The sequence below is a fragment of the Perna viridis genome, chromosome 10, assembly GCF_037379345.1.
Source record: "Perna viridis isolate PV_CMFRI_1.1 ecotype Kerala chromosome 10, ASM3737934v1, whole genome shotgun sequence".
Taxonomy (NCBI): Eukaryota; Metazoa; Mollusca; class Bivalvia; order Mytilida; family Mytilidae; genus Perna; species Perna viridis.
This window is the reverse complement of record NC_142454.1, coordinates 12632791-12641714: the sequence shown is the minus strand read 5'-3', so window position 1 is coordinate 12641714 and position 8924 is coordinate 12632791.

Genomic DNA, 8924 nt, shown 5'->3' with positions numbered 1-8924 from the left:
TTCATTTTTTTTCAGGATTTTCCAAAAGATCATACACGTCGACAATAAGAAGTAGAAAATGATAAAATTTAGATCTGGTGTCTTAAAGCTTGTGTTAAGAAACAAATTAAAATATTCATTGAGCAAAATTGACATGAAAAGTAGAAAGTATTTCATGCATTTAAATGTTGTATATACATTAAATCAATGAAATTCAGTTTTGTGAACATTTCACATTAAAACAATTTAAACGGGCAATTGAATTGCAAGCCTTGAACTCATCTATGGCTAACCTGGCCTGGGTTTCATGAAAAAATTTAGTTTTTCCTCAAATCTTTAATTTTAAGTGATTGGTCAAAACTTGAATTCAGGAAGGGTTTGAGGAAATTCTCAAAATTGAGATTGTTTTATGAAAACCGGGCCTGATCACTGACAGATACTGAGACTAAACAAACGTATCGAGGATCTATAATTTTTTAAATAATAATAATAAAGTAATTGGTAAACCATTATCATTGGCTTTAGTTATTTAACATTTCAACTTAAAGAATTTTGACAATTGCAAGTAAAATGAAAACGAACACAATTTTATGTTGCATTTATAGAGCGCTTGGAATCTTGGTTGAAACATTAACTGTGTTAGGTATTTGAAATGGCCTTGATATGTAAATATTTACGAGCTACAATTAAACTACATGCATAAGTGCATGTCAATAATTTAGAACAGGAAATATACACACTACAGATGTATAGACATCTTATGAAGTCAATATGCGCAGTAAAATAATATTTGCGTGCTCCGTTTTAAATTTTAACTGATCTATTTTATCGTTAGGAAAAAATAGGGTTTATTTTGTAAACAGAAAAAATACAACAGCTTTAAAAGTATCAAAAGTTGTTTAGGAATTACCATAATTCATAATTTATTTTTTTATGAATAAACGTATGAAAAACTTTCAAAGTTTCGGACACTCTGTTTTCTTGTAAGTATGTGGTGTCCCCAGATGGGAATCTTAGCACACTCTCATCTGGTGTGGAAAGTGCCCCGACCAATTTAACTAAAAGTACCCAATCACACGTTCAGTCTGCAGACTATCTATTCAAGTACAAAAATTCTGACTATTTCAAAATTATCAAATCATGTTCTATCACTTTAAATGGTATATTTGACTAAAACGATGACGAACCACGTTGTACCATATCAAAATGTGGTATTAAAAATTGCAAAACATACAACATTCTTATAACCTTACTTCTCCAGTTCCCTTACAAACAAAACCTTCCATACAAGAAGTAACGATGACTTAAGTTGCAAATCAACAAACTTACTATATGGATTAGAATGAAACTTATGTGGTTTAGTATGTGTCGGAGAAACACAAGATCGATTAAACAAAAGATTAACAATAGCATAAATGTGATGAATTTATTTGACGGGAAAGGAGTCATGGCCATCGCCACTATACGTCACATAAGTTACATGATGTCTCCATAGATAGTCTCCTTCCTTTCATACAAAAACCTCTTGGACTTCATCACATTAGAACCAAACTTTATTCTTTACCTCTCACTCTACTAAACTCTCTTTACAAAACAAGTCTTGACACTCCTATTTCTGATCCAACCTCATCATTATACAGACTTGTTGACATCATTTTGGATATTGGTTTCTACAGACTCTTTAAACCAGTTTGTGTGAAAAGTCAAGATGAAGAAAAACGATCAGTTCTTAAACTATCGTTTGTCAACAAAGGTATAGATGCAATTAATTTGGCTAACATCCTCCATCACAAAAACGTTACCAACAAAATTCCCCTATATTTCAAAGACAAATCCATACCAATTATTTCATATTCCCATACTTCACCCATTGCATCCAAAATTTTCAATTATAAAAGGCTATTGCAGAACCTCGAGATTGAGGCCTTCAAGGCTAAACCACCTGACTGTTCTTGCAAAACCTTTCCATTCAAATACGGTCCTTCTGGTCACGTCGTTACGGGAGATTTAACCATCATCGAAAACGAATCTCTGCGTAATATCCTTTCTAAAGGTCCCAAGTACCGTGAACCACGCTCCATAAATTGAAATTATAACTTTAAAGTTCTTATGGATGCCGCCGAGGACTATGCAAGGAAATGGATAAAACGAGAATAAGAAGACATTGATCATCTGTCAGAGTGGTTAAAGGCCGTGAGGTCTTTAATTTTGAAACGAATGAAAGTTTTAAGTGGGTCAATGAGTGCCAGGGCTAGATCAGTTTTCAAAGACCCCGATGTAGCAAAAACATTGTCTACTATACATGATAAATATGTTGCAAAACGTTTTACATCCAATATTTATTATCAGAGGTAGACGTAGAAAATAATTGCAGTGATAAGACCTATACTGCTACCACACTCTCCAAAGAAGAGATTGTGGTAAATCATAAATTTGTGCTATCCTCTTTTGGTCTCACTACCAAGGACGATGATTGTGATTTACCGTCTATGTACTGGGTTCCTAAACTCCACAAGAATCCATACAAACAACGTTTCATAGCTGGATCTGCAAAATGTACCACCAAACCTCTTTCAAAACTTTTGACTTCTATACTCACAACTGTCAAAGAAGGTCTGCAGTCCTACCACAACACTTGTTACTCCCGTAGTGGTATTAAATTAGTTCAAGACTATTATCTGGATATAATAGCATTAAAACCTATGATTTTTCAACACTTTATACTTCTATTTCCCATACTCAGTAAAAATCCCGACGTAAAAACATTATACATCGTTGTTTTTTTCAAACAAGATGGTACACCTAGATACAAATATATAGTTCTTGGTAGAGATTCCTCATACTCTGTAAGAAATAATTCCAAATCATCTTCCAAATATACAGAGGAACATGTTTAAAAAATGTTGGATTTTTTAATCGACAACATGTGTGGTGGACGTGTTTTTCAACAAACGGTCGGCATTCCAATGGGAACAAATTGTGCTTCTTTACTTGCTGACCTATTCCTTCACTCTTATGAGGCTGACGTTATAGCTGATCTGATCAGAAAGAAAGAATATCGTTTGGCTAGATCCTTCAATCTCAATTTCCGCTATATAGATGTATTATCTTTAAACAATCCTACTTTCGGGGATTTGATACATCGCATATACCCAAAAGGACTTGAGATAAATGATACTACAGACACTGTGAAGTCAGCCTCATATCATGACCTACAGTTAGAAATCAATGGCAAAGGAAAACTATTGACCAAACTTTACGATAAACGTGATGATTTTTCATTCAGAATTCTCAACTTTCCTTTCATCTGTAGCAACACCCCTTCAGCACCTGCGTATGGAGTTTTCATATCACAACTAATACGTTATGCCAGAGCTTGCCGAAACTACGCAGACTTTTTGTATCGCGCTAGAACTCTAACAAATAGGCTTCTGGAACAGGGTTATGTTGCTACAAGATTGAAGTCATCACTACCGAAGTTTTATGGTCGTCATCATGAACTCGTGGATCGTTATGGTGTATCCATCTGCACCATGAAAACTGATTTATTCAACGGGTCATGGTTTTCCTTTCCTCGTTTGTCTACCCCGGACTTGACTTTTTATGAGCAACTCGGCGGGTGTTTCTAGAAAAGCAGAGGACGCTTACCCTACCGATGCACCTGGTCCATGCTCCCAGTTTTTAGTGGAGTCCAAATTGTTCATTTGCTTTTGTTACTTTGTATGTATGATTTTAGTTACTTTATTTTCTTTGTTGTGTATGTCTGTTTTCCGTGTCCGGTCTTTGACCCTGGATTACATTCTTTTGATTACCGCTATAACGTTGGTTCCCTTGATTACTCTTTGATTGAGGGAATAGTCCATAAGCATACATGATTTTTTTTTATTTTCGATTCTGTATCCGAAAAAATAAAGATAAACACATACCCCTAATTAGACCATGACATGTGTACTACTTAATAAGGGCTTTTGTTTCCCTACAAAAATGAAAACGCGTTCCTAAAATGTGGTTATCTATTTAAGATTATATCAAATATATATAACTCTGTGACTCTCCATACTTTGAAAAAAAAAAAAAGATTCAAAATCATCTCTTTAATAAAGCAAAAAAATATTGAAATATTGTTAGTGTGGTGGACGTGTTTTTCAACAGGCGGACAGCATTCCAATGTAAACAAATTGTGCTGCGCTACTCGCTGACATATTCCTACAGTCTTATGATGCTGTCTTGATCTGATCTTAAATAAGTAACATTGTATAGCCAGATCCTTTAATATTAGTTTGCGTCATATAGATGAAGTATGGTCTTTAAGCAATCCAAATTGCTGGGTTTCATACATTGCATCTGCCCGCGTAGAATTTGAGATAAAAGATACTACAGACAGTCTGAAATAGGCATCATATCTTGACCTACACTTAGAGATCAATAGAAAAGGAAACTCATGACCAGACTATACGACAAACGCGAAGACTTCTCAATCCATACTGTCAACTTTCCTTTCAACTGCTGCTACATCCCTTAAGCACCTGCGTATGAATTTTTCATAGTTAGACTTCTGGAACTTGTTTTTTTTTGCTGCAAGTCATCACAACAAACGTTTTATGATGGTCGTTATTATGAACTCATGGATCGTTATGGTGTATTCACCTGTAAAATGAGAATTGATTTGTTCATCGTGTCATAGTTTTTCATTACTCTATCTAACCCGGATGTGAAATTTTATGAGCAACTCGGCGGGTGTTTTTACAAAAGCAGAGGACGCTTACTATATTGATGTGCCTGGCCCATGTTTTTGTTGAATCCGGGTTGCTAATTTACCTCTTTGTAGGTGTTATTGTGAACTTCTTGTTTTTGCTGTGTTTGTCTTTTTTCCCTGCCTTTGTCCCCTGTCTTTATCCTTGATGTATATTCTTCTGTTTCCCGTTGAAGGCTCGGTTATATTTATATTACTCTTCCATATCTAACTTTTTTTCTTTCAAAAATGCATATTGTAGTAAAAAGATATCCAAAAGGGAAAATTATGAAATGTTCGTTTTCTTTTTTCATCAGTCATTTTCCTATACACAAAAGAAATAAATTATCAGTCACGAAATTGAAAAGTTTTAATATATTTTAAAATCACATGTCATTTTCCTATTCGATTTAAATCAAGGTTTATTTCGACCAATATGGCTGTCTGATGGTAGCGTAGTCACTTGGAATAAGGAAGATTGTTTATTCGATCTCTTGCCAAGTCATACCTTCCGGCTTAAAAAAATTATTTACTGCCTTTTCATGGCATATAGGAGTGATTTCGGTTGTCATAGTAATAATTGCTGAATGCAAAAGAAATCCAAGTTAAGCAGCAATCAATCAATCCATCAACCAATCAAAACATTTTTGTGTTCTTGTACAAAGGTTTATGGGGAATTTGTTTTATTTATGCAATAATTTTCTTATTGAACTTTTTATGGAAAAAGTTTTACTTCTACAACGAAAGGGAAGTAACTAAAATGACATCTTTCATTAACTCATCATCGAAATTGTTTTTTTTAACTTAAATTTAAGATACTTTTCCACCCTTCAAATATCCGTGACTTACTTTTATCTATGTCAGTTGATTACATTTGATTGCTTATGTCGCGGCAACCGCCACATGGTGCAAGGCTTCAGAGACCCCTTCTCATATTTATTTAAAAACAAAGGAAATTCAAGCATAAACCTTCCAGAAAAGCTTTGCTCGTAAATGAAAAGCTGCCACACTTTCTATATTATAATGCCAAGCTTCTTTTTTTTTAATTGAATGACGTTAGGGATTTGCTGATACAGTACATGGTTTTTGAAATTGGTCGATCAAAGAGGAGGGATCTTGTAATTTACAACTCCTCTTTAAACCCCGGAATAGATTTTAACATAACTAATTCAAAACTAATTTAGCGCATGATTAAATTATGCACCTCCTATTTGTTTCACCACCTGAATGACTTTTTGGATTTTTCTGATACAAAACATGGACCATTGGTTGACCATTAGGTGCCATCTCCTCTAAAACCACTGAGTGAAATTCATTAAAACTCCAAAGCGTAATCACGAAAACCAAGATTCGAGTAGAAATCAATATTATCCCAGGACAAAGACCAGACAGTGGAAACAGACACGGACAACAAAGAACTAGAAATAACCAAAATTACACGTACAAAAAAAAACAATAATAAATGAGTTACACGGAATCTCAAATAATGTGGGAGCATCGACCGGTAGGGTTAAATCATTTATTTGAATAATTTCATGTTACTTATCTGTGTAATTATTCGTACCCATTTTTGTATCCTGCATTCATTTATCATCAAAACATGTTTAATTTATATTTGATTTATTCAGTATTTAATAAATCATGAATATGTTTTTGCGTATCTCTTTAATTCCATCTGATCTACTTAAAATATAAATTTGTAATTGTACAAAAAATAAAATATTGGAACTTCATAATACTCTGTAAATTTAGGAAGCTTGAAATGGTTTATTTATGTTTATCGAGTATATGTTATTAATAATAATAATATGATTTAACAGATTGAAAACGTTACATTTGATGTACATAAAAATTAATGGTATAGTGAAATGCTTTCAAATATTCATAGTAAAATTTGAACATGTATTTTTTAAGAATAAGTATGACATAGAGCATATTTGCCAAATTTAGATGTGGCGTTAGACCAAGAAAGATTGAAACTGTAAAACGCGACGATTTACTTGTTGAAGATATGTTTAAATGACCACATTTAATTTCACATCATAAGTTTCTAATATAAGTCTGAAAAATTCCCAACGATGTTAGAACTGTCAAATTTGCGATGCAAATTTTTGTTCGTTTCCTCCGCGGGACTCGAACTCGTACCGCTGTGACATCTATGGGAACACCGCCTGCACGAAGTCCAGCGCCCTAGACCACTCCACCAGCTAGGCTATATGAAATATAGCTGTCGCTGGACCGGTCATTCCTCCCCGTAGGATTAATCTAGGGCTGTCATTAGTACACGATGTATGGTAGTACGGGACAGTTCATCTAAATATATAACCAACATTTTGAACAGGTCAACGGACAACGAACAAAAAGGTTGAATGAGTTTCTTATAGTACTTGATTAAATATTTCTGTTCCATTTGCTATTTCATTATTTGATGATGTAATATTAACTTATATATTTGCTGTAGTGGAAGAGCTAAAATAATAATCTCAATTTGTTTAATAATTTTTTGTAATTAAGCAGTATTTGTACAGCTATTGATGTGCCCGGAAGCTGCTAAACAAAACTTAGAATGCGGTGTTCTGTATTTGAAGTCAGTGTATAACTAGCAATTTCCCCGTTTCTATTCACATGAAAAAAAAATAGTTTCATATTGTCATTTTGATTAACTCACAAAAAGAATGGAAATTCATAGCACAATTTACGTCATTTTTTTTTTTTTGAAAAATGCCTTATTATCTTAATAAGGCTTGATTTTAGAATAAGCTTTTAAAAGTCATATTAATGTTTGTTTGTAATATATCCTAACTAAAATATGTGCGGGTGTTGCTTTCATTTACTGAGCTAACGTATACCGTATTTTTGCACTCTTTAAACCCTAGTGTATTTTATCGCATGCAAACAAAAGTCGTCAGTAAAAAAAAAGTTTATTACTGAAAATTTTTATTTCAGCGCCTTTATTACAGTTTGCTAACTGGAAGTTGAATTTATAAATTGAAAAATGTCTTACCATAATAACGAACATTAGACACATCGTCTGAAAACTTTATTCTACAAAGTTTGTTATCAGGCAGTGAACTACTAACCAGATCTTACAATAGTCTATAAAAGTTTAACACTGAAAGTGGAAGGTGTAAATGATTCAAAGAAGCACACGTTAGTGAGTGAAAGGTAGACATGTCCATAAATGTCGCATCTCTCTTTTATTCAAAATATTTAAAATAGCTGCAGCACATACGCTAGGCCAACGATGTTCTCCAAATAAACTAAGATAAGCTTTTAATTCTAAATATCTTATTCCATTCATCAACCTTATCATAAATATAAAATAATTTTGCTCAAACGGCATAATTTTTAAAAAATATCTCTTTTTTTTCATGGTCAGTTTGAACACCTATCTTCGAATAAAACATTATCTTGATGTTCATTTTATCAATTACTTTTATAGCTAAGCGTAGTTTACTTTTCATATTCATTATTAATTTTATAATCAATTAAAAGGGTGTCCATGTAAAAATCAGACAGATCCTATTATATGGTTGGCACATGGTTATTTTTATTACACTTAACTGTTTGTTCTCATGTAATGTTTATATCATATGTATGTCAAAAAGTAAAAATATTTTTTAAGCGACAATGGATGGCTCAGATTTTTTTTTCAGTCGCGTTGAATTAAAAACCAATATTGGAAGAAAGAATGTATCAATAAGATGAAATGGATGGATACTTTTTGAAAATAAAATTTGTCACGTGCAACCCACTGCCTTATTTTTGGCATTGATATCCTCTTAAATCGTTATACAATTTAGAGTTAGTAATGCACCTGGTTTTGTTTTAAGTTAATCGTCCAACTTTTCTACATTATTTCTATTTATTTTTCCTCATCCCTATATAGGTTTCAACGATATTTTAAATAGAGAATCCGAGAATCAAAGTTTTTAAGTCCTTATCTCATCCCGAAACCATTTAGCAGGTACTTGTCATATGCATAGAAAAGAATACTTTGTTTTCGAAGTATGATCAGTTAACCCAATGTAATTAAACAAGCATTATTTTTTTTCAATCAAGCTTAAGTTATATAGTTATTATTTGACTGTACTTTACTCTCTAGTGATTCACCATCAACGATAAATCATATCAGAGTATTTTACTCATCATTTAATTTACATCTGAACTTCTAGTTATAATCATTGCTAGCAAAACTGTTTGTATGGAAAGA